The sequence below is a fragment of the Pygocentrus nattereri genome, chromosome 7 (genome assembly GCF_015220715.1).
Source record: "Pygocentrus nattereri isolate fPygNat1 chromosome 7, fPygNat1.pri, whole genome shotgun sequence".
NCBI classification, from domain to species: Eukaryota; Metazoa; Chordata; class Actinopteri; order Characiformes; family Serrasalmidae; genus Pygocentrus; species Pygocentrus nattereri.
The window spans coordinates 34396193-34419876 of NC_051217.1; positions in this window are offsets into that span (position 1 = coordinate 34396193).

Below are 23684 nucleotides of genomic sequence, written 5' to 3' on the forward strand. Positions count from 1 at the left end.
AAGAATGTGGTAACGGCAAAAATAAGCAAGCTAAATATACAATTCATGCATACACCTGAGGGAATATAGTCTTGGAGAAAATACAAGCCAGACATGGCGTATGAACTAAACAGAAAGACTTGCCCAGTATGCAAATAGAAAGAGCCAGGAGCCAATAAAATCTTTGAATACAAGATATCATCAAAACCATTTCCCGAAATAGCTTGAAATAGTGTAAAATGACATGATATAACCCGTCCTTCAAGAACAACTCTTCATTTTATTTGGTTTATTTATTTGATCATTTATTTAGGAATTCACCTCATACCAGGTGGAAATCCTACAAGGCTCAGAAAAGTGCAATTCATTCTCTTTTATTTGACTTGAGTGACTTTGACTTTGTTGGGATTATAATGTTTTTTGAAGCTATTACTTTAAGTACATTTTAAAAAATGGGTTGATTTAATTCATATCACCTTGATTTATTAACGTGTACAGGAGCCATTTGCATGGTTTGTTTTTTGGGTAAAGAGATAAATGCAATTTATGTTTCTTTTAGACTCTAGTAAATATGGATACAGTGCCATTACGTGAAGTTTTGATTTCTGTTTTGCAAATTTGTCACAAGTTTTCAAACTTCAGTATATATAAAATAAAGAGAACCTGAGTAAACACAAAATTTATCTGTTTTTAGATGATTCATTCATTTATTGGAGTAAAAAAAATGTTCTCCAACACCAACTGGCTCTGTGTGCAAAAGTAATTGCACCATTAGCTACTCAATCAACCAATTTTAAGTCAAATTTAGTTGATAATTGGGATCAGTGAAACTAGATCCACCCAAGCTTGATAGAACTTTTCCAGAAGTGGGATATGACACCCTGTGACCTAGAAATGAATAGTGCAACATCAAACTCAAAGACGGACAGCAAGAAGAGTAGATCGCAATGACCGGTGAGAGACCATGACAACGGGGATAATGCTGAGTGCACAAGCTCTGGGACAGCATAGCTGGCACTGTGAGTGACAGTAGGAGTGGAAGGGCCAGGACAAGTGTTTATGTTGCTGCCCCCACCTCCATTTTTCAGGACTTGACGTGGCACATGTGGGGAGCTCCACAATACTCCAGAGGAGCTGTAGCAGCAGAGGCATGGCCCTGAAAGAGGACTGGGGATGTTTGCTGCTGAGGAGCAGCATTTTTAGCACTCCTTTTGTTTACAAGTGTCATTGCTACATGTTGTTTATATATCCATTTGTAATTAAGCTAAGATATCTTGAATCCGAGGTCACCCTGTGTTCACAATAATCAGAGAGGGAATATCATCGTAGCCTGCTAACAGCATTCCTTTTGTTCACATGCCTCATTTTAATGTTTGAGGGAGGCTGTGGCTCATTAGAGTCTTCCTCAATGGTTTGTTTCTCTTCTCCAATGGGAAAAAAAAACACAGTCATTAAAAGAGTTAACAGTTACTGAGCCTCTCCGACACGTTCTGCAGACGTAGAACTCATTTATTTAAGGTTCTGTTGTCGTGCTTGTTATTGTTCACTCAGCAATGTGTGCTGCTGCAATGGCTACCAAAGACATGTTTTTTGAATGATGGTTCTGATTTGCATGAGAAGAGAATGTGGTGGACATGAACGGAACGTGTAATATTAAAAGGTCAAAAGGGCAGCAAAGACATGAATAAATGTAGTCGGCCTACATAAAAAGCATCTTTACAGCATTTGTGTTGGTGTGTTTTCATACAAGCCTGCACAGCAAACTTGCCTGTGCTAAACTGACATCTCACCCTTCTGTATTACAAATCCTTTAATGTCAGTGCAAATAGCATTGAACTTTACCATGCAAACAAGGCACAGGGAGAGACTGAGTTTGTATACTGATTCAATGCTGCCCAGACAAAGACATGCTGACCGATGGCATGGTTCAATGTGTACAAATGCTGGAAAAAGGAAAGTGAGCTTGCTTAAACTTCCTTTTCTTGATCATCTTATTATAAAGGGGAATTCCACCACACACACATACATACATACATACACACACACACACACATTTTCTAAGCTGCTTCTCCCTCAGGGTCGTGGTGGGGTGCTGGAGCCTATCCCATCAGTCATAGGGCGGAAGGCAGGATACACCCTGGACAGGATGCCAGTCCATCATAGGGTGGAACACCACCAAATCTATCAAAATATATTCATAATTCATGTTACTGACTCAAATTTCTCTCCAAATGTGGTGATAGGATTTTTTTTTCTACAACACATATATAGCCATTTTATTTATTGTCTAAAATGGCCAGTGAACCTACATACAGGATTTTTATATGTATTGTTAAGGTACACTCTTTAAAAAGATTAGTCCTTAAAGGGTTCTTTAGTAAAGACAATGGTTCTGATAGAACCATGAACACCCAAAGAGCCATTTGCGGGATTGGTGAAATAGTTTATGTGTTGCATATGGTTCTATGTAGCCCCAAAAAGGTACTTCTACTGTTAGAGGCTTCAGATCATAACCCTTTTTGGTGCTATATAGAACCAATTTACAAAAGGTTCCATATACAACCATATAAAGCACATTCTCCATCAAACTCATGAATGATTTTACCATGCAAGGAACCATTTAAGCATGTTTTATCTGGGTACTATTTAGTGTTTTGCCCCATGAATGTATTTTCAAAATTATGTTTCAGCCTAAAAGCTATTGTGAATGAATGTCTCAGGCATCCGGCGGCATATTCATAATCATTTTGTGGAAATGCTATCTGAGTAGCTTTTAGAGGCAAAGTGTTCAGAAATCTGGTTACCATCACCACCACTGTAAACAATTCTGAATAGGTTTCTCTAGAATGCTGCACTTCAGACCCAACTACTCTAAATTTCTACATGTTAAGGCTTGAATTATGCAAAATATTGAAAAATCTGTGAAAATCCCCATTAACTTCAGTTTCTAACACTTGTTGAAGACTTGATTTGGAGCTTCAACTTTGGAAAGCTCCATTGTAAGAGATATTATCTGGATTACTGAAGAGAAAGTCATCAGTGCAAATGACAATCAATGTTTAATGGACAATGGAACAAAATGCTGAAAGACTGTGTGTTGGTTGAAAGTTTCCATGGAAACAAAAGGACTTCAGCTTGATCTCTTTTTACATGAGAAAGAAAGGAAAAATGTGCATGGCCAAAAAAGGAACCCTACTGGGGGGTCAGATGGATAAGATAGCCACACAAAGCCAATGCCCAGCCATTAAAAATTTACATAAAGAATGAAATGATCAACAAACATCACAGTGGAAGAAATCTCTTGCAGAGAAGGAGATGATGTCACTCATTTGAAATGGAACACAAAGCATTAAGCATTTTTGATGTTGCACAAGAGGAGATTATCTATGTGTTTGGTTTATTTTTCCATTAGAAACGGCTGGGAATTGGAAATTAGAGCACAAAGGAAGCAGCATGAGATGAGAGAACTTACAAAAGTAGGAATAAAAGTCTTTTTTTTCACACATAAGTGTTCATCTATTTTTTTTCTCCGTTCTTTCTTTGAACAAACAGACAACTTTTCTAAGTTTCGGCCAATTTAGCAATTACTGATTTCCGCTAAGCATTTTGAGCAGGTGCTCCACTCCGGATTGCCTCTATCTTTTGAAAAACAGGTGCAGAGAACCGTCACTGTCTGGCCTATTTGAAAATAGCCTGCCCACATTAGCGTGTAGTACAGCAGCAGAAAATAAGCTGGCAAGGGCCATTTTGAGTTGGCAGCGGAATGTACGTTTTTCTCCTGACATTTCAATGAGAGAGAGATTATAGGCGCTCACCTTCAGCTGGCAAGGCTTTTTATGCTACACTGAAGCTCCTGCTAATCACAGGTCTATTCAACAAGAATGGAGGTGGAGTTCTCATGGAAGGAGATTATGGAGGATAGATGTTAGCTCTGATGAGCTGGACTCGTACCTCGTGTCTCCTTCAGTCTCAGAGTGGGAGAAATAAATGTGGAGCCTTTTGTTTTTCAAGTGGTCCATCTAAGCATCTTGCCTCTCCTTTGAGATCACAGGGGAGAGCTGATTACTGATTGAAATCGGGGGGTCTTTAGAAAGGGTGCCCAATTGGACGTCTCGCTCTAGCTTGTGGCTATCAGCGTTTTCCTGCATTTCTAGCACAAACTGGTTCAGAAGTAAGTCTTCACTACCCAGGGAATGAACTCACCATCTAGAACTTCAGAGAGAAACTAGACGCCGGCCACTAATCTGGGTTTATTATTACCAACAAAGGCAATCGTGTAGATATTGAGACAGCAGAAAGCTCTACAAGCCTCGAGTCTCGAGTTCTCAGTGTTCCTCCGCATGGATCCTTTCTCCTACAGCCCACTGGTTGGTGTTTGACCTAAATCGTACAATGGCAGTAGTTCACTGACCTGTCCCTAACTGGCCTGTTTACATGCCTGAGACTTTAATCGTCCAGAGCAGCAGCTCCCCCTCCTATGCTTGACACTAAGTCTGCATGTAAGCTCTTTCTCTGAGGACAGTGAGACATTTCCCTTACAGAGCCCACTGTGAAGCAGCTATTGACAGCCAGAACAGCGAGTACAATACTCGCTAACGTTTGTTTTTTGCCCACTGCACTCCTATTGGAAGTGATGTTAAAATGCCTCCCCCTTTGGACTTTCAATACAATTGAATGACCTTTCCTTTGAAGGACGGAGACTGCCATTACATCTGGGTGACAGCACAGAACCTTGGCACATTTTGAAGAAAAAGAAAAAGTAAACAGTCCTAAGATAATGTGCGGAAACAGCTACTTCTTGAAGCTGTGTGGAGAGTTTAATTAGTCTCTGTAATAGTCTAATTTTTTAATGTCTATTAAAATGATCAAAAGTACAAAACACTGAAGGTAAACAGTTTCCATCAGGTAGAACCGAGTGGCTCTGAAATAACATTTTACAAACAAGCAAAGTTTCAGTTGAAGATTTATTTGCAACTTAGTTACAAGTTTAAGTTTAATTAAAACTTGCTTTAAACTCAGGATCACAAATGAGTTTCCTTTATTGTATTAATCTGTAGGCCTCTGTTCATAAATATAAACCAGCAAAAACTAATTTACTATAAAATGAAAGTGTTTGTATAAATTCTGAAAAAAGACATCAGTCACGACTGCATATGTGGATATATTTCTATATTGTGCTCTATTTACACAAAGTTAGGTTAGTTCATCGTTTATGTTGAATAGACTCTCTCAAATTTTATGCTGCTGCACTGACGTTGAATTGTATGCTTGCACTGGGTCGGTATGACCAACAGGTGAAAACAAAGTGACCGCTGTGACCTGATTGGTGCTCTTGCTTTGCGCTTCTTTCGTTTTGACATGTTGCGTTTTTTTATACACATAAACCAAAAGGTAGGAGAGATTTCTCAAAATGTAGTGGAGTAAAAAGTAAGATATTTGAATTTGAAATGTAGTGGAGTGAAAGTAAAAAGTTGCCCAAAATGGAAAAACTTAAGCAAGTACAGATACACAAAAAACTACTTAAGTACAGTAACAAATTGCATTTACTTAGTTACTGTCCACCACTGCAAGCCAGGCCTCAGAAATGGACTTAAATCCTGTCCTACAATGGTCCAGCGCAATTATACATGCAAAAGAGGACCTCAAGCCTCTCCCTCTATGCTCCCTTACAGAAGCCTTTGGCAAAAATCACAATGATAAGGACTTGCCATTGGCATATTACCCAAAATTCGTTGAGCTACAGGTGTGGACCAATGAGAGTGGACAGTTTTGTTTATAGCTGACTGACTAACATGGCAGAGAGGAAGATATTCAGATGTGAGTTAACATTTGTCTATTACTTTAACTTGCCATTGAGCTGCATCTGAATTGAGTCACTATAGCATTACAACCGATATGCCTGCATGTCACACAAGTCTTTTCCAAATGCATTTAACCACCTCTGAGAGCTGCACCAATGTGTGAACATAGGGCTTATTGTGTCATTTGGGATGAGGCTTTGGACTCATTTCATTTTCTGAAATGAAAATAAGACCACCACACTTGTGACTAACTACATTTATATGCACATTATAGCCCGACCAAGTTCATAGTTGATCTAAGAAACTGGACTGAACCAAAACAGTTACGTGAGTCTTTCATTGTGCACCTGAGTTTCCTGCCATTTAAAGAGATGGGTGTTCCATTCCTCCATCTATTTAAATGCCATTGCAGACATAATGGATCAGATTTATAAAACTTATATCAGTCATTTCAATGCTTTGCCATGCAAAATGTGTGGCACATTCTTATTGTGTGGCACAATAAAAGCTATTCATGAAGCATGAAGGCAGTGATTTGATCACTGATGTTTCTTACATGGCAATATTTTCACCACATCCCAGACAAGAGCCAATCAAAATGATCATTTATATTAAAGACCAATGACAGTGAAGCTCTTGTCTTGGAACTTTTAGAAAATTCAACTTTTAATTGTTGCAATACTATTTTAGCATGTAATGTTTAATTTCCCAAACAAAAAAAAATCTAAACTAATACTGTTAATGATAATAACAATAATAATATAACATATTATTTATCATTGTATAATTCGTTATAACTACAGTAAAAAATACTAGCATGAAGTTCAACCTTTACTATTTTTTTATTAACAAATTAAACATTTTGGTAAACCATTTTTAGCATTCATTTCCTAACTTATGTGAGCTCTTGGATTCAGCTTATAAATGTAAAAATTTAATTTTCAACTTGTAAATGTTTCATTTTTGACAGATATTTGATTTGCACATATGAAATATTACATTTGAGTAGTAAAAATGCATTTTCACCAGTAAAGTGTTTTTACATGTGGAATTCTTTGTAAAATCCAGTTGTAAATTAAAAATATTCCAAGCTAAAACGTCCTGCAATAAAATCAGTTTGAACATCGAATTAGAGGTCAATATGTCAAATCACTCTTCACCGAGTTGGATCACAAGCTGAACTTACTTTCCACACTTGGGAGAAAATATCTTGTTTAAGATGAGGAGCACTCATCACTGTTCAGTGTTACACCAGTTACCTGGAGTTTTAGCTCATCTGAAGATTTGACTCTGATTTTCTAAAGAAAAAAACGTTTTCATACATATTGCTGTTACTATTGCTATTGCTTTTTGCTAGTGATTATTTTTAGCCTCTGAACAGCTGAAAGGGTATCCCTCCATGTGCCAATGTCAACCAAAATACTTTTTTTGTACCTGTGTTTACCTGGATTTCCATTCATTAACGTCAACTCTTACAGTGCACTCCCTATGGGAAACCCCAATATTTTGTTGGGCTCAGGCCAGGAAGCAGACCTTTAGCCAGAATGCAGTTCCAATTTTACCCCCAGCTATAAGGCCATGTCTAATTTGTGTGACACTGATACAGTAGCAATAAAGCAAGCATGCAGTCAAACACATCACATTAACCACCCCATATGATGAATGGGCGCCTGCAAATAAGTTCAATGAATCCTATTTGAATGGCTTCTTAAAGCTAACGGTGCTGACCTGTAACCTTTTAAAATATACAGCTTGGGTTAATTGCTGTCGTGAACTGCGTTTATTATATGCAGTAATGCTGTAATTCAAACTGCGCTTTTTACGAGCGTCGTTTACAGACTTGGCATTTGAGACTGACCTTCTCCAGTAATCTGTGTTGCCATAACCATTGCAGTATTTTAGATAATCCCCAGATGCTTATAAAAGTTTGTTTGTCTTCTGTAAAAAAAATAAGAAAAGAAAGTTATTTTCAGTCCTGTGTTTGCAAATAATCCCAAGTGAGTTTAGCTAATTAGGCCAAAATTGAGCAAGACTGGGTAATCATGTAGAGATAATCTTATTAAATTAGGTCAATTAACTGAGGACAATTTGAAGATTGTGACCATAAATAGTGCTGGTGGGTTAAAAAGAACTGCATCATTTTTGCACATTTGGCCATTCCGGTATATTTATCTTGATGATAAAGAGGAAAGTAAACAACTGCTTTAAATGAAAAATGCTTCCACCATCCTTAGATGGAATTAATGATAATTTCTTTATGAATCAATCAGTAATTAATAGATTTTGCGCTCAGTAATTGCTTTCTCTCTGCCTTGTGCATTGATTCCCAAGGAATCAATCAGTCTAATTTCAGTCAGAATGCAGCACAAAGAAATCCATTAATCTGTCCTTGAAGTTTTGTGTTTATGGTCATGTAGGGGCAAAATGGGCACAAATTTGGTTGCGTTTCCATCAGTAACCCAAAACACAGGGTTGCAAATGATATCAAAGGGGAATTCCACCAACTTATCAAAATATCTGCACAATTACATCATTAAAATGTAAGCAGAGTCATTCAAGTGGTTTAATGTCAATTAATGCTCAATTGTAGAGAAGCTTCGAGTCACTGTTTACAGTGGTGGTGATTTTTCAGAATCTCTGCTTAATTCACTCATTAAAATGTCATTCAGAGCAGTTTGGTGTAAAATGGTCCATTGCAGACAATAGGAAACTGAGATTGTAATGTCTGCAACACAAACATACCCATCTTACTATCCAAAACAATCTACAAAATGTACTGTATTGTAAATCACTACAAATGTGTCTTCTGAGTTTTTATATGCAATTTTTGATCAAGGAAAACAGTGTTAAATTGGAAAAAAAAATATTGCCTTTGTGTTTAAAACACCCTGCATGTACTTCTCCAACATGAACACATATTAAGAGTTTTTTTAGCCAAAAGCTTGTGTCAAAACTACAACCCCATTTCCATGAAAGTTGGAATTCAGTGCACACTGTAAATAAAAAAAATAAATCCAGTGATGTGTAAAATCATTTAAACCCTATATTTGATTGAAAATAGTACAAAGACAATATATCAAATGTTGATACTGATACATTTTATTGTTTCTTGAAAAACGTATATCCATTTTGAATTTGATGCCAAAAACACCTTCCAAAAAAGTTGGAACCGGGGCAACAAAATGCTGGTAAAGTTGTGTAATGCTAAAAAAAGAAATCATGCAGAATCTTTCTTTGTTTTAACTGTCACAACTTTTCTTTGGATTAAATTCTTCTAAATTCTAAAATGGATCAGACACAGCAGTGTTGATGGACTTTTTAACACTGTGTCCACTCACTGTCCACTCTATTAGACACTCCTACCTTTTCAGTCTACCTTGTAGATGTAAAGTCAGAGATGATGGCTCATCTGCCACTGCAAAGTTTGTGTTGGTCGTCCTCTAGTCCTTCATCAGTGGTCACAGGACGCTGTTGGCTGGATATTTTTGGTTGGTTGACTGTTTTCAGTCCAGCAGTGACACTGAGGTGTTTAAAAACTCCACTCAGACCAGCACAACACACACTAACACACCACGTCAGTGTTACTGCAGTGCTGAGAATGATCCACCACCCAAATTGTACCTGCTGTCCTGAGCACTGAAGAACAGTCTGTAACTGTAGAACTACAAAGTGCACCTATAGAGTAAGTGGAGCTGATAAAATGGACAAAAAGAACAGAAACAAGGAAGAGGTTTAGGGGGGGTTTAATGTTTTGGTTATATATTTAAACCATGTTATGTATAGAAATGAAAAAGGCCTCATTTTGAAAAAGGCTTCACTTTGCTGCTGCATTTTTCTTTAGAACTATGTGTTCTTTAGTTGGATAACTACAACAAAAGCTTGAGAAATTGCAGTACAGCGTACATTCCCTTACCATATTTCACAGAGTGAACTCCATTAATACGAAACATTACATCAGCACTCACCTTGCTTACTTTTCTAAGCAGGGCTAGGCCTCTTCTCTTTCCCGAGCTCATCTCACAGCATGGGGCCTGTGAGGGTAGGCGACTGGGCCAAGCTGAACTTGGCTCAGCCCCACATTCAAAGTGCCGACTGGAGGTGGTGCACTTTAAGAGCGAGAGAGGAAGAAAAAAGCAGAAAGAGAGGGAGGCAATGGATGGGGGGAGAGGATGAAAGCAAATCTTCCTTTCCCATAGAGCCTGGTGCGTCTTAAAGCCGGGCTGCGTTCAGAAGCCTTTGCACTTGGGCAATTTGACGGTAGCTTTCACAATCTCTTTTCACTCGGTCCCTGAACTCTGGGCATGCTCTCTTCCAGAGAAGTGGCCAAGAACGAAGGCCTTGCCATCTCTCTTCCAGTTAGCAGGGTTGTTTGTGAATAGTGGAGCAGAAAAGGAAAAGTATTTTCAAGGCTCGGGTTGGGGTTTGAAAGAACAAACGTGAAGTTCTTTTGATTCGTGCAAATTAAGAACTGTTGGAAAAGGGAAAAAAGGAACATCTGAAACTTCACAGTGCTCTTAAAAGATAAAGCCACCAAATAGCAACAGACGTATCTGCAAAAGAGGACGCCAACATTTATCTTAAGTACAAAAAGCCACAGCTCCATTCTTTAAAGGAGGCGCTTTGAGGAGTGGAAAGTTGGGATTGTTCTTGTGTGTATGCTGGTGAGTAGAGAGTTCTGTCTCTAGGGAAAAAGGCCTGCCATCCTGGAAGCAGATTACTGCTGCAAATCTGAGAAGCTGCAGTTTAGCTGGCTGCGCTTCTCACCCACACATAATGTGCTGTAAATTGGAAGGTCGTGGATGAAATACGTATCATAATATGCAAAGCAGGGCTGTCGAATATTCGGAGAATTCAAAGAAAAAATGCACATTCAAATGTAGGTAATGTCTGTTCGAATGTTTAAAGCCTCTCCTGTGGCCAGCAGTATGTTCCAGGCCAATATGTTACTGACATTATCACAAGCAATGACTATAATGGAGGAAGGACATGGGATAGCTTTGCTGTCCATACAAAACTATTACTTCTTTTGGCTTTAATGAGACATGGATGTGGTTTTTCACACTATGGGGAATATCAGAAAACAGCCAACAGGTTTTTGGCAGCTCAGTCACTTAGAATGAGGTGATATCTCACTTCATAAAGTCAATAAGCTAGTCTAAGGTAGTTTAGCGCTGTTGTTGAGACAAAAACCCGCTTTACTTTTAATGTAAGTCAATGGAACCAGAGTTTTTCCAAGTGATTTTGGGCCACTCCTTTTGGTCCTTTCATCATGAAATTTACACACAATGTAAAGAGTAACAAGTACTTTCAAATCATGTCAACAGCGTTATGCTGATCTGGTGCTGGTTTACCATACCAGCATCCAAAGCACAACATGCGCTCGTTTTGCTGGTGACTATCCATGCTGGTTTATGCAGCAGGGATGTTCTTATGCCAGCATACCAAATGATTTGCTTCAAATGGTAGACTTTCTATTTTCTTCCTATTTTTTTGGCAATTTTAGATTTGATGGATAAGTCATTCCCAAAGATCATCAGAATAGGCCCAAGTACAGTACCTGCAGTTATGCATCTTTTTTCTTTGTTAAATTTTGATAAAAAAAAAGTAATGCATTTAAAACTTGAATATATTTGAATATTTGATAAATAAACAATGCAGCTCTAGTGCAGAGGTGAAGAGAGATATAGAAAAGAAGTACGATGCTGATGGGTCTCATTTATCCATTGTTTACCCACAGAGGAGAAGATTTTCCTCAGGGATCTTCCTCAGGGAATTGCAAAATGACATTTTGTTCAAAGCTTGTTGTCCACTGTATGTAAACAGCTCACAACATCCAGCCTTGTTTCAGATGAATACCAAATTACAGGTAAAATAATGCTGAGCCACATGGGATCACCTTGTATTTTTGAATATATGTTTTTCTTCCTTTGATTATTATTTTCCTCTGAAAAACATCTACCAACTTGGAAACATTCCTATTTAAAGGAAAACTCCCACATTTTCCAAGCATATCTCTGCCTGCTCTCATCTGCAGCATGCATTCAGTTACTTTGGATAGCAGTTTCAAACACTGAATCAAATTTGGGCAAGATTGAGAATGTCTGGGGACATCCTAAGACATTTTGAGGTAAGTGTGTATGGTAATGTCAACATATTAAGAAGGGAATTAATTAAGTGTGAACTTTTAAGACCGATGCAGTGCTTCGCAAAGGTTAACAATTATTAAAATTAGAAGATCTTGTCTGGCTCAAGAGACTACAGCCTCAGTAAGCTCCTCATTTATATTACACTATGCAAAATGCAAGTCACTCCACCTATATTTGATGGAGAAAATACTGCTGATGCTAATGGGAGTCCATACACTATGGAAACTTAGTTAAAAAACAGCCTTTAATCATGAAAAAACAACTCATTTACATATATCCACCCATTCAACCCAATTTAGCCCTGCCCATTTACACCGATGTTATAAATAGTATTATTTTTTATATTTTTTACAACCCCAATTGCAAAAAAAGTTGGGACGCTGTGTAAAATGTAAATATATGTAAATAAAAACAGAATGCAATGATTTTCAAATCTCATAGACCCATATTTTATTCACAGTAGAATATAGAATACATATTAGATGTGGAAAGTGAGACATTTTACTATTTCATGAAAAATATTAACTCATTTAGAACTTGATGGCAGCAACACATCTCAAAACAATTGGGACAGGGCCGTGTCTACCACTGTGTAGCATCCCCTCTTCTTTTAACAACAGTCTGTAAATGTTTGGGATGTGAGAAGACCATTTGCTGAAATTTTGGGAATGGAATGTTGTCCCATTCTTATCTGATGTAGGATTCTAGCTGCTCGACAGTTCTGGGTCTTCTTTGATGGATTTTTCGTTTGTAGATGTGCCAAATGTTTTCTATTGTTGAAAGGTCTGGACTGCAGGCAAGTCAGTTCAGCACCTGCAAGGCACTTCTTTTGCAAAGCCATGCTGTTGTGATGGATGCAGTATGTGGTTTAGCATTGTCTTGCTGAAATAGGCAAGGCCTTCCCCGAAAGAGACGCTGTCTGAATGGGAGTATATGTTGTTCTAAAACTTCTATATACTGGTCAGCATTGTTAGAGCCTTTCTTAAGCTGCCCACTCCAAAGACAATAATGCAACCCAATATATCAGAGATGTGCACTGAAAACAAGCTGGATGGTCTCTCTTCTTGTGAGTCCACAGGACACGGCGTCCAGGGTTTCCAAAAAACAATCCATTTTAAATAAGCTTTGGCCCAGAGAAGACAGTGGCAGTTCTCTCGTGTTGACATATGGCTTCTTCTTTGCGTGATACAGCTTTAACTTGCATTTTAGGATTGCATGTTGAACTGTGTTCACAGACAGGAATTTCTGGAAGTGCTCCTGAGCCCATGCAGTGATTTCCAGTACAGAATCATGCCTGCTTTTAATGCAGTGCTGCCTGAGGGCCAGAAGATCACAAGCATCCAATTTTGACCATCAACCTTGCCCCTTGTGTACAGGGATTTCTCCAGATTCTCTGCATCTTTTGGTGATATTATGTACTGTTGATGGTGAGATTTCCAAAGTCTTCTTAATTATATGTTGAGGAACATTTTTCTGAAATTGGTCCACAGTTTGTAGATGCATTTTTTTGCAGATTGGTGAACTTCTTCTCATCTTTTCCTATGAGAGACTTTGCCTCTCTAAAATGCCCTGTTTATACCCAGTCATGTGAGTTAGTTACAAATTGCTCCTCCAGCTGTTTTTTATTCGTACCACTTATTTTTCCAACCTTTTGTTGCCCATTGGAAAGTCCAAAGTCATTGGACTTTATTTGGGTCAGATGTATTGTAAAGGATTAGGTGTAAAAGAAGAGAATTAAAGATTCTCTGATAGCATCCTCAGAAGTAGGTCGGCCACTTTTCTTGGCTTCATTCGAAGGGTTCTTATGATTGGAACAGCCTTCAGTAACACATCCTACAACTGCATGTTTTGGAATGCAGCTCTTCTCTCACATCTGTCTAATCCTGAAACTTGTATTGTTATAATGTAACGGTTGTAGTTATGGATTTGTGTTAGTCATGAATTTTAGATTTTTGTAAGTATCTGAGTAGGTTGACAGATTCTGCAATCTCCCTTTAATTTGGGCAATCTGTTTGCCCTTATCTGTTTCAGGTACATCTCGATCGGTTTGAGTGCAAAGCAAAGGCGAGCGTCTGCAGCAGTCAATGAGCAACAATGACATGGCATTAACATAAATCTTTAATCGGCTTCTGCCACTCAAGGTCTTTGACTGGCATGGCTGCTGATGTGGGATTTGAAAGAGAGAAAGAAAAAGACCTTAGATAAGCTTTTTGTCTGTATGTGTTTAACACCTTGCCCTTGAGTCATCGAGCTTGTGTCTCTTGCTCTCTCTCTCTCCCTCTCTCTCTCTCTCTCTCTCTCTCTCTCTCTCTCTCCCTCTCTCTCTCTCTCTCTCTCTCTCTCTCTCTCTCTCTCTCTCTCTCTCTCTCTCTCTCTCTCTCTCTCTCTCTCTCTCTCTCTCTGTCTGGAAGTCAGATTGTCTTGCAGAGGGCATGTTGAACAGGTAATAAGGGAAAAGAGGCAGAGAGACAAGCAGAGAGAGAGGAAAGGGCACTATAAGGTAAGATCACAGGTGCAGATGGAAGATTACGGACCTAAAACGATCCCTACCCAGGTGCTCTTGCCTCTTGAAAGTGGGTTAAATCCCAATGCGCTGACCATTGATGGATGAGTAGAGGTTAAGAGTGTTGGGCTGTTGGGTAACTCACGCCGCCAACCATGAGCCTCGATCACCACTCAATTTACTCATTCCTATTAAAGCAACATTATGCACAGTGGTGGACACTAACTAAGTAAATGTAATTCATTACTGTGCTTAAGTAGTTTTATTTATATGTATTTAAGTAGTTTAGATTATCTGCACTTTACTGAAGTATTTCCATTTTGGTGACTTTTTACTTTCACTCTACTACATTTCAAAGTCAAATATCTTACTTTTTACTCCACTACATTATGAGAAATCTGTCATTCATTTTGGTTTATGTGTATAAAAACATAAAGTGTAAATGTAAGAAGCGTAAAGCAAGAACACCAATCAGGGCACAGCGTTTTGTTTTTAGCTTGTTTTGACCTGTTGGACATACTGACCCAGTGCAAGCATACAGTTCAACGTCAGTGCAGCAGCAAAAAATTTTGGGAGTGTCTATTTAATATAAATGATCGAACTAACTTCAATATAACATATAAAATAATATACATTCCTGTTGGGATACATGAAAACTATTTGTTTAGAAACATAAATGTTTGAGTAGTGGTCACAATATCCAGCCCAAATTCCTATCTGAAACAACCATCTGCAGTCCAATGACTCTTCCAAACCACCCAGCATGTGGCTGACCCCCAGCTGAGGCCTGTTACAGCTCTGGAGGGGTCTCTGGGGATTCGAATGACTCATATTGGTTTGAAGATAAGCGGCCAGCAAAGTGGTAAAGGGGCTTTTAATGGTTATGTCCCAACATAATCCTCACCAGGGCGTTTAACATGGTGTCGCAGGAGGCATTTATCATTCTCCCACAACACATCTGACTCTAACAGCCTCCTAGGCTCCCCATTTACATGCATCGGAGTTGCAAAAACACAAGCTGCAATTAAACCAGAGTGCCCCTTTAGCTTTAAATCCAGCCTTGCTGCAGCGGTATCACCATGCAGGGGCCCATGAATCATTGAGTGATCTGGCTGTACACGCAGCCAAGGGTAATTGCGTGCACTGTCTTACTACTGAAGGCTCTTGCATGGAATAGAGTGCAATGTGTTCCAAGTGCCTGGAGCCAGCTGTTCTCATTTGATGCCACTTTTTCTTTCTGTTTCTCGACATCAGAACCGCAGGTACTTTTGATTCCAGCCAGCCGAAAGAAAAGTTGCCTATATCGCTCCTTCTGAGGCTGTTAGAATTTCGAGAGCTAACAAAGGCGCCATCAGTTGAGACATCTGTAAAGGCATGTCATTGTGTTCTTTTCAGGAGTAGAGAAGACATAGATGGGGAAAATTTGGTTCCCTACAGCTCAGCTACTTTGCTTTGCATAATATCAGCACCAATGTGCTTCCATATATACAGGATCAAGAAGCGTTTTGAATCCTGAGATGACATTAGTTACGTTTAATAGGACAAAAAAAGGCTTCAAGTTGAACTACACTGACAAGTAAAGGCCTTATGTTTGTATCCTCAAACAGACAAGATGATAACACTGTTCTTTTATATTCAGTATGCGCTGCACTTTCCTGAAGCCAAAGAAGCTGCAGCCAAAGAATGGTGGGAGTAAATGCCGTATCTTAGAGACACTCCAGCTGAAATGAAAAACTCACACCACATCTGCTGTTAACTGTGCTGCGGCCGTCTCCGAGGCAAGATCCAATATGTCACCAACAAGAAGCTTGTATATGGACCATTCAACTCAATTACTTCAAACTGCAGTCCTACAGAAAGAAAACAAGACAGTTTTCAGAGGTTAAACATTTACAAGGATGCTGTTATGATTTTTTTAAATCCATGGCATTAATTAAAATAAGAAGAAGCTAAACGTATACAAGATCTTCATTCTAATTCCTAAATTTCAACTTGTGAGAATAATTCTAAACAAAAGGGTTTTTTTTCATTTTTGTTAAATATTGTTTCATATTGTTTAATGAAAAATATGATGCTTTTATGTATGTACAAATGTTCAAAACTGTGTGTCATGTACTGGCTAGCATTTTTGGGATTTGCTCAATATTAGCTAAAATTACCAGAAAAGTCACTCGTAAAATACACTATATTGCCAAAATTATTCACTCACCCATCCAAATCATTGAATTCAGGTGTTCAAATCACTTCCATGGCCACAGGTGTATAACACCAAGCACCTAGGCCTGCAGACGGCTTCTACAAACATTTGTGAAAGAATGGGTCACTCTCAGGAGCTCAGTGAACTCCAGCTTGGTACCGTGATAGGATGCCACCTGTGCAACAAGTCCAGTCGTGAAATTTAATCGCAACTAAATATTCCACAGTCAACTGTGTAAAGTGGTGTTATAACAAAGTGGAAGCAATTGGGAACGACAGCAACGCAGCCACAAAGTAGTAGGCCACGTAAAATGACAGAGCGGGTCAGCGGATTCTGAGGCACATAGTGCACAGAGGTCACCAACTTTCTACAGAGTCAATTGCTACAGAACTCCAAACTTCATGTGGCCTTCAGATTAGCTCAAGAACAGCGTAGAGAGCTTCATGGAATTGGTTTCGAAGGCTGTATCCAAGCCTTACATCACCAAGCGCAATGCAAAGCATTAAATGCAGTGGTGTAAAGCACCGCCACTGGACTCTGGAGCAGTGGAGACGTGATCTCTGGAGTGATGAATCATGCTTCTCCATCTGGCAATCCGATAGACGAGTCTGGGTTTCGCAGTTGCCAGGAGAACGGTACTTGTCTGACTGCATTGTGTCAAGTGTAAAGTCTGGTGGATGGGTGGGTTATGGTGTGATGTTGTTTTTCAGGAGTTGAGCTCGGCCCCTTAGTTCCAGTGAAAGGAACTCCTAATGCTTCAGCACCAAGAGATTTTGGACAATTTCATGCTCCCAACTTTGTGGGAACGGTTTGGGGATGGCCCTTCCTGCTCCAACATGACTGTGCACCAGTGCACAAAGCAAGGTCCATAATAAAGACATGGATGAGCAAGTTTGGTGTGGAAGAACTTGACTGGCCTCCTGTCCTGAACACAACCCGATAGAACACCTTTGGGATGAATTAGAGTGGAGATTGTGAGCCAGGCCTTGTTGTCCAAATCAGTGTCTGACCTGTAATGTGCTTCTGGAAGAATGATAAAAAATTCCCATAAACACACTCCTAAACCTTGTGGAAAGCCTTCCCAGAAGAGATGAAGCTGTTATAGCTACAAAGGGTGGGCCAACATCATATTAAACCCTATGGATTAAGAATGGGATGTCACTCAAGTCCATATGCGTGTGAGGGCAGACGAGCAAATACTTTTGGAAATATAGTGTAAGGTTTTGTAGTATTTTAATTGTTTTGAAATGTTCAATAGGTTGTCTTAATAAAATAAATATTATTAATGTCTAAGTTCGCTCAACGCAAAATGATTTTAATCTGAAGTCCAAGTTAGTTAAACGTCTAAAATATGTTTTCAACTCTTTGCACCAGTTTGATAGCATGATCCATATAGTAAGAGCACTCCCTTTTATTAACAAAACAAAGCCGTATTCTCTCTCTCTAACAGCATGAACATTTTCTTTGGTCTGTTTATTTTGTTTTTATGTTTTCTATAATGAACACAGAGGGCTACATCTGTGGGCTTCCCGGAAAATATTCAAGTCGAGTCATGACTGTATTTTCCTTTAAATAGAAGACCTGTCATCGCCACACTAGACAAAAAGAAGAGGTATTACCTGAGCATTCTCAGCACTCAGTGACATAGTGATGATGTGTTAGGGTGTGTTGTGCTGGTCTGAGTGGATCAGACACAGCAGTGCTGCTGGGGTTTTTAAACACCTCAGTGTCACTGCTGGACTGAGGATAGTTCACCAGCCAAAAATATCCTGTCCTGTGGGCAGCGTCCTGTGACCACTGATAAATGACTAGATAGTGACTAATATACTCTGCAGCAACAAAACTTTCACTGTCACTGTTTCACTGTACAGCAGTGTCTCCTCAGTTCCAAAAGAAGAGGTGGTGAAACACAACGGTAAACATGACCAAATCCCAACTTTTTTAGAACGTGTTGCTGCCATCAACTTCAAAATAGGCATGTATTTTTCAAAAGCAATAGAATTTCTCAGTTTCAACATTTGATATGTTGTCTTTGTCGCACTTTCTTTTAAAAATATGGTTTATATGATTTGCACATCACTGCACTCTATTTACATTCTGCACAACGTTTCTTGGAAATGGGATTGTACAATGTGGCAAGAGACATATTTGACATATTTGTGGGCAGATCGTATTGTAACACTATATGAAGTCTGACACTAGACACTGGTGTTCCACTTTTGTCCACATAGAACTCATATTCCAGTCCTTTAGAATCTGCACAGAAGTTGCGTCAGCTTGCAGAACTCCCAGCAGCAATAATGAAGACTATGTAAGCTGTATTGTACATTGCACCCTCTGCTACCTGGCTCTGCTTATCAGTCTGAATTTCAAACCACTCATGACAACTGGCAGCAAATGAAAGCCTTTTTTGAGTGCAGGGACTTTGCTACTTTGTACAAAAGCTTGACAGGAACTATGTTTTACATACTTCTCATTCTGTCCTTCTGCTGTACTTCATGCTCTTGCATCTCACAGAGCTTCCAGAACAGGAGAGCCTTAAAATATTGCCAGTTTTCTCTCTTATAGACTTGTTTGCTCTGCTTGTGCATGCAGGACAGGGTTTAATCTCATCCCTTCTCCTCTCCCTCCATCAGAGAGGATGCACATTTCAAGTGCCATGACATAAAACTAATGACCAAATAAATCTGACCATGAGGAAAAAGTCATGATTAAAAAAGTTTGTAGAGGCGTCAGCTCTGGAGTTCTGAAGGGGAAGGGGAAGAGAGAGAAACAGCGGGAGAGCGGCAGGGGAGAAGAGAAGGCTAAAGGCAACCTGTGTAATTCTGAGGCTGATGGAAACTCTTAATACCATTTCTATCTTATCAAGGTCCCCTATTCCGCCAGAGCAGAAGAGCTGCCATCTGAATAGTAATGCGTCCGTCAGAAGATAATGGAGTTTCATTAAAGAGGGAGGAAAAAAAAAAAACAATGCGCTCTGCAGTGGAGTTCTCTTACAGCACTGATATTGGACACTCTCTTTAATTCTGTTCTTTAAATGTCCTGAGCACTTTAGAGGAGATTATTGAGCCGAGCCATGTTGATTAATAATAACACTTTTCTCAGTTTGGACTATTTCAGCTTCACTGCTAAGGGCCGTCCTTGTAGCTTTGATGTAATATGCATAGGTTTTGATGTACTGATTTAATGTATTTATAGAATTCATTTTCCATGCCTGGTGCTGTCTAGACTGCACTAGAGGAATAGTGGCTGTCTATTGAAAATCTAGACTTATAGGACGCTTTATTAGGCACATCTACCTTCTGTCAGAAACCGCCGTTAGCCCCCTTCAAACAGACACTTTCACACAAGCCCAAACACACCTAAGCTGCCTTGCAAATTTCTTTCTCATGTGCAAATCTGTTTTTAAAGTACTTTTAAAAGTTTTTATTTTCTACATAATCTCCACGTACAAGCTGTCTTTTACATTTTGTGAAAATCTTATGATGAACAGATCAATTGAAATGTTCTAAAATCACTTGGAATGGTGGTTGGCATTGTGTAGTGGGTAACACCTCTGCCTGAGTCAGCACCCTATACTATACCAGTAAGAGTCCTTGGGCAAGACTCCTAACACTACCTTCGCCTACCTGTGTAAAATGATCAAATTTGAAGTCGCTCTGGATAAGATCTGCCAAATGCCGTAAATGGAACAAAATCTCTTAACATTCACTTACATTTAAAGGTAAGAGCGTTTTTGTGTTCTCCTGTAAAGTTATTATTTTGGAGATACTTTTTTTCTTTGGAAAGCGATGATGTATGAAATAGTTATAGGAGATTAAAAACCTACTTGAATAAGGAAAGAGAAAATCTGAGCAAAATAAGTGAAAAACAGCAGTTTGGAAAGCTGGATAAGTTTGAAAGAAAATGGTAATCTCTTAACAAATGTGCAAGATGTGAAAGATTAACAAAGCTGTCATCATTAGATAAACAGTGCTTAAAGCTTTCATTTGGAGAGACAATCAAGCTCCACTCTCAGTCCACAGGAGTTTCAGTTCATCCTTACAGTGTGACAAGACAACTCAACGACATGGATCTGAAAGGATGTGTAGCTGTCAAAAAGCTGTTGGTGAGAAATGGAAAAACAAAATCAGACATCTAAGATGTGGAATAAGGTTTTAGCGACCTTGGAATATAAATCTGTAGTTTGGATTACTTGCATCATGATAAGCAGAAAATGCAACCAACTTCTAAGACTGAACTTTGGAGGTGTGGAAAAGTATCGTTGTAGATTTCTTTTAAAAAATGAAAGCAAGTCTCCCAGTAAAAAATGGAAGCTGTAACAAAGGGAGCATGTACACACGGATACACTCAATACTGAAAATTTGACATTTTTTGACTTTTGCAGTTAAATAGGTCCAGCAGCGTCACAAAGCGTGTGTTTGCTGATGAAAATGCTGGTATTTTGCATTCCTTTTTCATTATAAACTATATTATCAGCATAATGTCAATTTGAGTGGAAAGTAGAATCTTTAAATGTTTAAATAAATTTGGTATGTCTGCCTTTTGCTTGAATGACAATGTGAACTTAAGCTGATATGAACTCCACAAGTTTTTGGCAAAAGCCTCTGATCAGTAGATCAAATCTACCCGAGGGTCGGGTAGGGACTTAACACAATTAGTTGCACAAATTTTGTTTAAATAAATAGTGATCTAGACTGAATAATTTCTACACTAAGAAGTTGGTAAATGGCGGCTTTATTTATCATGTTATTTGTTGTTATTTGTCATGTTTATTTTTTTCTGTGCTTTAATTTTAATCAAGGTTCGGAATATTTCTGTTGCTTATATCCAGGTTTTGAATGAAAATTACAATGAAAATGAAAATCACAATGAAAATTTACAACAAATAATAATATGAGAATTTGGTCTCTGACTATTGTGCAGTGTTACATCTAGCCTCGTAAACTCTTTATCATATTAGCTTACCAGATAGGTGCACTTTGGAAACTGAAAATTAAGAAGATGACCTCTTTTATTAATAGTGAGGACTCCTACTGGACCACCACTGAGCTGGTATCTGAGTAGTGGATCATTTTCAGCAATGCACAATGAGGTGTTGCTCCAGGTTTTCCATAGTTCAGTGTCACTACCAGACTAAGAATAGTCCATCCACCAACGATATCAGTCCTGTGGTCAGAGTGATGAAGAGCGAGAGGATGACTAATATCAACCATGCAGCAACAGATGATCAATCGTCACTAAGCTTTTACCTACAAGGTAAACCAAGTTTTTAAAAACTCCGCCTTTTGTCTGATCCACTTGTTTCTGCAAGACATAAGTGTCACTGCAGTGCTGGGAATGGTCTCCTGCCCTGTGGGGGTCCTGACCATTGAAGAACAGGGCAAAGGAAGCTAACAAAATATTCAGAGAAGCTACAATCGGTCTGAATACTTGTGTAGCATGTAAGAATTACAACTGTGACATAAAACTGACATGGAACTGACACAGAACATAGCGAAGCAGCTTTGAATTAGCAAAGAACAGGATGCTATATGGAGACAGTTGCTCGTAAGCATGCATGCTTCAAAAGACTCCGCATCAAAAAGTCCCTAAAGCCTAGCAAAGTTACATTATTCCTTTCAAAGCATGTGCAATGCTATCAGTTCGTTGTGCTCTCAGAGTAGTCCTGTTCTACATCACCGTTCCTTCTGGTGCAATACCTTTTGTCCGAGATGAATGCTAGCCAATCCAGGAAGATCAAGGGAGCTGTCAAGTGGGTCAAGGAGGCTTTGAGGAAAGTATTGATTGAGCCCAATGTCTCATTTTCTTTCACTTGTGGTGAGATTTGCCAACTTCTAAGTGCTTGTATTTCAAGTGCAGATGGTGTTCGGGTTGTAACGCTGTCCTCGGTGACCCTTCAAATCTCACATGGTCACTGTGAAGCATGCTGATTGAATTACCATGAACATAATGGCAGGTTGATTTTGAACTGCTAAAATGGGCCAGAAATTGTAGATTCGCTTAAGCTGGGACTTCCATCAGACTTGAATCAAAACAGATTTGGAAAATAGAAAGCATCACACACATGTCCATCTTTAAAAGAGTTATAAATACGCTAAATGATAAGGCCAACAAGGTTACAACACATGACTATTTTTGGCTACAAAAAGCACCACCTCCCACCTTCCACCCCCGTTATTAAGTGGCCTAAACAAAGCAGAGCTGGACCAGAGCAGTTTGTGCGGTTATCAGTGAACAGGAAGTTTATCAAACATGTAAACTGAGAATGAACGTGTGGTTGAAATGCAGATATCACAGTTAGAGCTGAAGAAATATTTTACTATGATTTGGCTGCCGATTTAGATGTAAACAGAGCGATTATTTGCTATAGCGCCTCCTCAGCCTTCTTTCTCTTGGCTCTGTCAGTGGTTGTTGCTTGAAGTATTTATTCAATTATATTGCTGACCATCTCACTCTAAAGGACTCGTGAACAGTTTCAGTCACAAGATCAAAGATGTCTGCAAATATTGAAAGGTCTCTGATCACTCCAGAGTTCAACTGGAAGGCTAAAAATTTCCTCTCTCACACTCTACAATCACTTTAAATTGAACTCCCAACCTTGGAAATCACTTTAGATTGTGAATATTTGTCAGAAGACCTAAAAATGAAGTGTTGGCCCAGTTTTTATAGGACTCTGAAGAGTGGAATTAAACTTCAAATCACTGCAAAAAATGATATCCTGTAAAGCGAAATGGTCTTAAATCGAATCAATATGTCTGATATTTCTCAATTTTAGATAGTTGTACACATATTAGTACAAGAATATCAAGCTCATTTCCAAACATTAATGAATTGTTTTAGGTAATTTTATTAATTAAAATGATCTCACTATACTGGCAGATCATTTTGCTGGTTCATTTCTCACAACAAGATCAGTGAGATCAGTTACTTCATAAAATCACTTCAAACTAGTGTCTAGTAATAAGGTAAACAATCTTAAATTAAGCTTACAACAATCTCAACAGGAAAAATATTAGATTTATTGACTATATTTAAGATATTTTTGCTTGACTAGA